The sequence below is a fragment of the Aethalodelphis obliquidens genome, unplaced genomic scaffold, assembly GCF_003676395.1.
Source record: "Aethalodelphis obliquidens isolate GAN/ISIS:26980383/991018 unplaced genomic scaffold, ASM367639v1 scaffold1, whole genome shotgun sequence".
In the NCBI taxonomy this organism is placed as follows: Eukaryota; Metazoa; Chordata; class Mammalia; order Artiodactyla; family Delphinidae; genus Aethalodelphis; species Aethalodelphis obliquidens.
Window position 1 is genome coordinate 72,915,644 of NW_020837945.1, and position 8,768 is coordinate 72,924,411.

The window sequence follows — 8,768 nt, forward strand, 5'->3', positions numbered from 1 at the left end:
CACATAACTGGTTGACAAGAGCACATCTGCTACTCATTGGGAAAATAGAAGAGCAGATAGCAAGTGTCTCTGGTCTGTGGCTTACACCCCCAAGCCTTGGTTAGCTGCCCCAGTGTTTGGGGGGGGATGTTGGGGGTGGGGGTTGGCTCCTACACTTTAAATTTGGGGTTGACTCATCTAGTCTTTTATTTGAGGAATTATTGGTGGGAGGTAATGCTGAGAGGAGGTAAGTGAGGGTGGATTTGGCAAGTGTTCAGTCATGATTTTATCTCAACTGCCCGACCTGAAATTTTTTTCGGTAAGTCTGCCAAGTGAGTGTTAAGCATTTCAGTTCTGTTACCAATGGGAATTATTGTAATTGGAAGAAAATACACATTTTTGTTCTCCATTTAATTATTTTGGATTGTTGACTGTGTTGACTAGAAGCAGAAGAGGATTGTGCAGGCTGATCTTTGGCATCTTAATATCATTTGACCTCACTTTTTAGGCAAAGGGATTATAAGCAGCTTTGCAGTGTGCCTTGATCTAATAAATGTTACAGCCTGAAAAAGTGTTAACCAGCAATAGACCTAACATGCATAGGAAGAAGAAAGTTTAATTATATTCTTGTTTAGTTATACTCCCTGGTATCTGCAGTATCACATAAGCAGTTACTTAAAAGATAATATATATATTTTCATCTTCATTTGTAAAAGAGATTCCCATGTGAAAAATAAGCACTTTATTGTAGGGCATCATGCCAAGCTAATTGGGAAATATGGACGTGAGACTCTTGCCCCGCCTTTAAATATTTTAGAAGTTACATGTACATACAGAGCAGAGAGCACACTTTGGGGGGGAACAAGGAAGGAGTAAACTACACACTTACCTTCTCTAGTCATTCTGAGGAGGCCTTTCTGGTAGGGAAGCCCGGGCTAATTATTATTAGCAAGACTTTGTTATTTAGCAGATTACTTACGCCGTTTTCCTGAAGGTAAGATTTCTTAGTGATCTAAGACAAAATTGTTACTAAGCAAGCTAGAAAGTTCCCACAGAAATCAAAAATGTTAAATGACCATTTTTTTTTAACAAAACAATCTGAAATGTTGGATTTTAAAAGTTAAAGCAAATTTGTGGATTGTTGCGAGTTAACCTTCTGCTGCCATTTTTAGTTATCCCTAAGTCAGGTTATTGGGGGAAAAGGGGTGGGTTGAGAGGGTCTGGGGCAAGACCACAATTATGGGAGTCCCACTGTAGTTTGAAGCTATCAGGAAATGTGCTCTGGTTCAGTGCTAACTTTGAAAAGTGGTCCCCACTTGTCCAAGTAGGAGTATCTTGAGTTTTTTTATGGCAAATGACAAAGTATAGAATTCAATCCAGGAATTTTAAAACCAGCCCGGGGGTGGGGGAATGGGGTGGGTAGTGGGAAATTGGTCAGACTGCAAAGTGGATTTGACCCAGAATAGTATTCTCTATTCTAAGCTTCAAGCACTGTTCGGAAGACGTGGACTAGAATCATCTGAAATTTTACAGTCTGGATGAAGACACACTGATAAATGTAGAGTTTAGGGGAAAAGATGTTTATTTTTGAGAAGATTATTAAATATGTATTAAGCACCAACTGTGACCCCAGAAATTTGCTGGGTATTGTACATAAAAAGGTAAATAGATGGTTCTTAGAAAAAAGGTATGCAATTACTGTGACCAGAATCAAAAGATACAAGAACAGAGGGTTCAGATATCTATTGCTTACATAAGATGTCTCACATATATCAAACACCACATCTAAAACTGAGCTCTTTATTTTTCCTCTATTCTTTTTTTTTTTTTTTTTTTTTGCGGTACGCGGGCCTCTCACTGTTGTGGTCTGTCCCGTGTCGGAGCACAGCCTCCGGACGCGCAGGCTCAGCGGCCATGGCTCACAGGCCCAGCCACTCCACGGCATGTGGGATCTTCCCGGACCGGGGCACAAACCCATGTCCCCTACATCGGCAGGTGGACTCTCAACCACTGAGCCACCAGGGAAGCCCTCCTCTAATTATTCTTAATTGCTGTATTCCCCACCCAAAACATTCTCCCAAAATCAATAACTTAGCACCATATTATTTCTCAACTTTGATTCCCTTCGTTCTCTCAAATATGTGAAAACAATCCACTAGAAAGCCCTTTTGATTCTACCTCCATGATGTATCTTAAATCTCTCCCCTACTCCAATCCCTACTACAGTATCATAGTCAAACCACCATCATACTTTGCCTATACTCCTACCACAGCCTCCTAAGTACTTGATTTCCCCACTTCCATTCTGTCCCTTTCCAATCCATCTTTTATAACAGCAAGTGTTGCTGCCCTACTTAAAGCCCTTCAGTGATTTCTCTACCATCCTTAAGAATGAGTCCAGATTTCTTAGAATGGCTTAACAAGACTGTGTGCACTGACCCCCAAATACCTCTGCAAATCTTCTCGTGCCACTCTTCTGCATAATTATTATAGTCATACTTTTTTTTTCATTTTCTCAAGTTTACTGAGTTTTCCCCCCTTTTTAGGCCTAGGCATTAAAGGTTACACTTCCTGAAATGCTCTTCACTAATTCTTCATATGGCTTTTGTTTTCATTATTTAGGTTCAGACATGACCTCTCCAGAGGTGCCATTCCCTGACCATCTTATCTAAAAAGATGTCTTTCCTATTATTCTCAGACTCTTGTTTTCTTATCTGGTTGGTTTGCTTTGTTGTTGCCTGACTCCCTCTCTAAACAGAAAGCTCAAGGCAGGACCTCTTTTACTTACTACAGTATTCTCAGAGCTTGGTATAGGTCATCTCAATAGAAGCCTCAATAAATGTTTATTGAATGAATAAAAGGAAGATAATTGTTTATAATGTGATTTAACTTTTCCTTCCCGTTACTCTTTAGCATCTTCATATACTTAATGCTTGAATATTAGAACTGGAAAGGATTTTTAGAAATCAACTAGTCTAATGTCCTTGTTTTTCAGAGAAGTCAACCAAAGCAAAGAGAAGTCAAGATTACCCATCTGGTTTTTGGCAGAGAGTCTAGAATCTAGTTTCTCTGACTCTATTTTCACAATAAATCTCTCCTTGGATTGAACAACTGTGGCCCTGTCTAGACTTGGTGGTTATATTTTTTCATAGTGGAGGGAGTTAAGAATTATTAACTCATTATTCAGGATTATCTGAAAATGAGTTCTTCCCCCCAAGTAAAATTTCTCAAAACTGAGTTACCCAAACTCTGCCTTTTTTGTTGTTATAATGATACACTCAATGATACACATCATATGTGTATAATTAATATACGATATTGTATTAGTTTCAGGTGTGCAGCATAGTGATTCAGTATTTTTATGCATTATAAAGTGATCACAGCAGTAAGACCAGTTCCCATACATCACCATACAAAGTTGTTGTAATATTATTGACTCTATTCCCGATATATGCATTACATCCCTGTGACTTATTTATTTTGTAGCTGGAAGTTTGTACCTGTAAGCATTTTGGAAGTAAATCTTGCTAAAGAATGGTGCATTGTCCAAGATTCACATACCAAGGATCCCAAACATAATCTTTACTTACTGACTGGTTTGTTTTTATCAACATTGATTATTGTACTGTCTGAAATACAGCCTTGCCCTCAAGAGCACATTGAAGGGATTTTTCTCAAGCCTTAACATGCTGGTCTTTTTTAAAAAGTAAGACATCTGAGGGTAGTTACCAGTTTCTGGATGAGGCCTTTGTGACTGTTTTCCTTGATGCCAAGAGGCTTGTTTCATTTCCAGCTTCCTGTCTTTGTTTCTGGCTGTAACTGCCAAAAAGCTCACACCAGGGTGAATGGGTTGTTACTGTAATGTAATAGTCCTTGAACTTATCCCAGCCCTACCTATCTTAGGAAGGTCTTTAACACTTTTGAAAAGATATCAGTTGTCGGGTCCTGTGGTCCAGCCAGAACATGAATCAAAAAAGTTACAAATTTTGAGAACCAGACTGAATACTTAGCTTCTCTTCTGCCCAAATTCCAGAAAATTATATTACATGTGTTGATGAGATTTTCCTGAAGAATTAAAATGGAAATTTAGCTATTTAGCTATTTAACTTCTTTTAGCTATTTTTCTTGTTTAGTTATATAAATACAAGTGAGTGAAAATGTGATGACTTTTCAATTATTTTGAATGATGGAAAAATCATTTGCTGGATTTACATATAGTCAGAGGTACCAAGAAAAGACAGAAGTTTGGAACATATCTTGAATATTTCAGATACTCTACTAAGTATATTAGATAAATTAACTCATTTCTTCATTTGATTTAGGGTCACCTAGATCAGGATGATCTTGGTGAGAATTGACTTCATTGGCCTTGTGAAGGTGGAAGCCACATTGCAGGGGGCTGAGGAATGAGTACAAGGCATGGAAATGGATATTGCATGTGTGGGCAGCTTGTTCAAGAACTTTAGTTGTGAATGCGAATATGGGGATAGAACGATAGGCAAAGTGGAGCAGAGATTTGTATGTTTGTAATTATATTTTAGAAGATGTTTAGACTTAGGAGATAGAGAAGGTTCATCTTTGTATATAGGTTAAAAATGCACATATGACTAGATAAAGTTTAAAAATTAATCATCAGCAGTAACATTTGAAAAGAGACCTATGAACGTACCTAATAAATAACCCTGCCTTACTGTTCTTTGAAGTACCTACCTCCTTATGTGTACAAATTATAACATACACATAATGTTCATTCATCGTGGCATCATCTCAGCCTGTTTGTTTAATGCAATGCCTAAAGCATATCATTGTTTTCTGTGTGTAGGTTTATGACCTATATTAATATATTCCACGATTTTGATGTCATTTGCCTCCAAAAGATCATCTATTTTTAAACCATTAATTAGTCTCTAAACAGGTGGCACAACAACTAAGAAATCTTTTTTAGAGTCAGAGGCTTTGGTATGTATTAAGTTAGAACCCCAGATGTTATGCTTCTTTGTTCACACATTTTATTAACAAAAGTTATTGCATCCAAAATTTAGTTATAATAAAAATTAAAATACCTACTGACAGCAAAAAAAAAAAAAAGGCTACTGAGAAAAACATTTAAATTACCATCACCTATCTTTTGTTAAATGAAATTTTGGACAGTAAAAGTGGCAGATCTTAGAGAAAGGGGATATTCCAACGCCCCAAAACAAAACACTTGAGCACAGAGCTAGACAGCTCGGAGCTAATTTTGGAACTCAGAAGTCAAAGCAAAATTTTTCTAAAGGATATCTGAGAAAAAGCAGACTTTACGTTCACATTCTTTTGTTTAAGCTCAATGTGTACAAAATTAAACTCATAAAATTTCCGTACCAAACCATGCCATAATTGTGGAGCAGTGTCTTCCTGTCACCCATGCTATGCAAAGCCATCTTTGATGCCCTCCCTGCCCTTACCCTAACATCTTATAAATTACTAAGCTCTGTCAATATTACCTTTAAAATATCTCTTGAATGTGTCCTTTTCTAACTTCTCTGTAACTCTTCTCACTCTGATCCTTTATTATCTACCCTCCAACTAGTCTCATTCCTTCAGTCCTTCCTCTGTCACCCTTGCTAATCTACATCCATCCTATTCCTGGATGTTAATTGTCTTTTAAGACAAACCTAATCATGCATTAAGATATTCCTGGTTTGGAGGGCCCTGGCTCCCTACAGCCTACTGGATAAAATCAAAACTCAGTTCGTCCTTAGGTCCTTTCTTTCTACTCTCTATATATTCCCTTGGTTTGTGTGAAGCTGGGCTGCTCTTTTTTCACTAACATAGCTCGGGCTTTCTCACCTTCTTTTTCTTTTCTCTATCAGCCTCTGTCATTCTGATCTTTCCTGTCTTTTAGGTCAAGATTCACTTCTTTCATTAAGCTTTTTCATATGTGGTGGTTTTTTTCCTTTGAATCCCTGTTACATTATACTTATTTCTCCCTTAGCACATTCTGCTCTGTGTTATAATTATGTACCTGTCTTCTATTCCCTTGGACTAAATACATCTTTCTTGTATTTCTAACACATAGGAAAGTGCATGACAAATGTTTAATCATTCTTGAGTCTTGAGGTATATTGACTAGTGAAACGTTAGATTGTGATTCCAATCTGTAATGATGGAGCCCTAGGGTCAATTAAAAGGAGATGTGGGTAGAGGGAACAGAGGAAATTTTGCATAGATTCCAGTGCCTTGGACCTGTTCCTGTATTGGATGTAAGGAAACATTACAGTTGCACTGCTCTTCCTTCCTCTCTAGATCTGGGCATCAAGCAAACTTGCTGGATTGCCAAGGTATTATCTATATGCAGATCCCAACACATGGGATTTGGGGTACCACAGACACATATATTTGGTTTAGTTTGAGGTGAGTTTATTCACCCTTTGTAAGGCCTTACAATATTCAAAGGAGATATGGATTAGTGATAACAAGGTCCCTCTCTCAGAGGACTGGAGTAGATTTGGCTTGAATAGCTGTCTGCTTCCAAATGCTGGTTAGCAGAAAAGCGCAATGATATTTTATATTTCTCAGGGACACGTGGGTCCATGGAGATAAAAATGTTAATTTCAGCAGATGTGTCAATTTTACTCAGGGAGAAGGTGTCAGAACACTGTACCAGCACCAAAAATAGCTTCTTGAAGGCATTGTGTGCCTGACTTTAGAAAGGTTAAAAATAAAAATACAAAACATTTTTACATACTTTTCAAATGGTGGTAAAATATGTTATGTGTTACACAAGGACTTTTTAGTGTGCTTATTTATTATTAGGGTAGTTTCTTGCATAACCTAAGTGACAAACATGTCTGCCGAGTTTTCATAAATTCCCAGGGATTTTTCATCTGCCTCTTTCCTCTCAAGTTATTTACTAATATGGAAAGGCTTGTTTAAGAGCATTTTGTTATCCACATGCATCTTAATCCAGTTTTGAAGAGAATTTGGTTTTGGCTGCTACTCAATTCCAAGAGAACATATTAAGTAGGGTGGGTGACTGAGTAGCTGGTCGGCAGCTGGGTTTTAGAATATCTTGGCTCTTAATCTGGTTTGTTTCAATTGCACATTACTCCAATTTCCTTCTTACAAACAAAAACAAGATTTTGCTAAACACTGTGAAAGTAAGGGAAAAGTTACTAAAATATGAAATAGGGTGAATTTGTGGATATGGAATCCCTTTAGACTGTTGAAACAGACGATGCCTTTTTATTATTACACAGAGATGGCAAAAATAGCACCACTGTGATACTACTACGTGTATTAGGTTTTACTGAGACTGAAATCACTTTCCCTGAAAAGTAACAAATACAATGAAAACTTAACATGATATAGTTCATTCCTAAGGTGACTCCAATAACTAGCATGAGGTCCACTGTAGATCTGAAAACGTGGGTTACCAGAAATATTGACGAAGTTTGTGCCTGCCTTGGGTTATCAGCTAACCTGACAACTGATTTCTAACTTTCATCTTTACACATTGTATAACATCCATAATGATTTTTTTTTTTTTTTTGGTCAGTTTCTTGAAGCATCTTATAAAGAATGTTATATAGATGCAGACTATTACAGATATCTTAGAAAATCAAAGAGCATCTTTCAGAGAAGGTATGTATATCAAGTCTTTTGGTGCAAGGAAACCAAATCCTTAAACAAAATAGGAATTTATGTTTCACATAACTGTAAAGTCCAGAGGTACATAGAGCTGACTTTAGTTGTGGCTGAATTCTCAGCAGGGCTATCTCTATCTTTTGACTCTGTTTCTCTCTGTGATGGCCTCATTCTCTCCACCTGGTGGTAGAGTTGGCTGCTACTTCCTGGTCTATGTCATCCTTAGAGGCTTGAGATGCCAGAAAGAGAGAGCATTCTCTGAAAAACTCCCAAGGAGGACTCCGATTTGGCCCAGTCTGAGTCTTGTGCTGCTCCTTCTTTGAACAATCACTGTGTGTGTACGTTGGAGAAAGGAGGCAGGAATGGAGAAGACAGAGTGCGGATGGAGGACTCCGGGCAAAGCTGGATCTCATCTTCACTCCTCACCAGGACTACACAGACCAAGAAGAATCACTGCGGAAGAGGGAGGGCTGGTCCCCCAAAGGAAGGAACAACAAGCAGATAAAGACCTTCAGTGTGCTTATTCAAACCTTTTATAAATAAGCACATTCAGAACCTTCAGGGAGGCTAATTTCATTTATTGTCTGAATTCTTTATATAGAAGAAATATGCATTTAGTTTTCCTGTTTAAAAATGTTTTTTCTTTTTCTTTTTTTAAAAATTTATTTATTTTATTTATTTATTTTTGGCTGTGTTGGGTCTCCGTTGCTGTGTTCAGGCCCCCTCTAGCTGTGGCGAGCAGGAGCCACTTCCCTGCTGCAGTGTGCGGGCCTCTCACTGCAGTGGCCTCTCCCGTTGCAGAGTACAGGCTGCAGGCCCACAGGCCTCAGCAGTTGTGGCTCGTGGGCTCCAGAGCACAGGCTCAGCAGTTGTGGCACAAGGGCCCAGCTGCTCTGCGGCATGCAGGATCCTCCTGGATCAGGGCTCGAACTCACGTCCCCCGCATTGGCAGGCGGACTCCCAACCACTGCGCCACCGGGGAAGCCCTAAAAATGTTTTTTCTTTATACGTGAATTTTCTGTTTAAAAAATAACTTGCAGATTCTGAATTAGTGAAGTCTACCCTAATGAACTCAATTAGTTGTACAACTTGGTAACTGATAGTAATAATGGCTAACATTTATTGAGCACTTAATTCTAGAAAGTATTCTGGGTGTTATATGT